Raw genomic sequence first — 259 nt, 5'->3', positions numbered from 1 at the left:
AAGAATTGAAGGTGAGTTTGCAGTTTGGAAGATCACCGCAATTTATGCATCAACTTCTTCATCAATAATGTTCCATTGCTTTCAAACTGCATTTTCCACTCTGCAAGTTAATAACTGTTAGAACAAGCAACAGTATTGGTAGATGGTCTGTGGGGGATGAAATGGCACAAAACCCAATCCATTCAACAACATATTTCAGATATGTCGACAAATTAAATATTCCAGCAGAGGGATAAAACAAGGAAGATGAGAGTGAGGA

Source organism: Stegostoma tigrinum, unplaced genomic scaffold (assembly GCF_030684315.1).
Source record: "Stegostoma tigrinum isolate sSteTig4 unplaced genomic scaffold, sSteTig4.hap1 scaffold_153, whole genome shotgun sequence".
In the NCBI taxonomy this organism is placed as follows: Eukaryota; Metazoa; Chordata; class Chondrichthyes; order Orectolobiformes; family Stegostomatidae; genus Stegostoma; species Stegostoma tigrinum.
Note: the sequence above shows the minus strand (reverse complement) of the source record.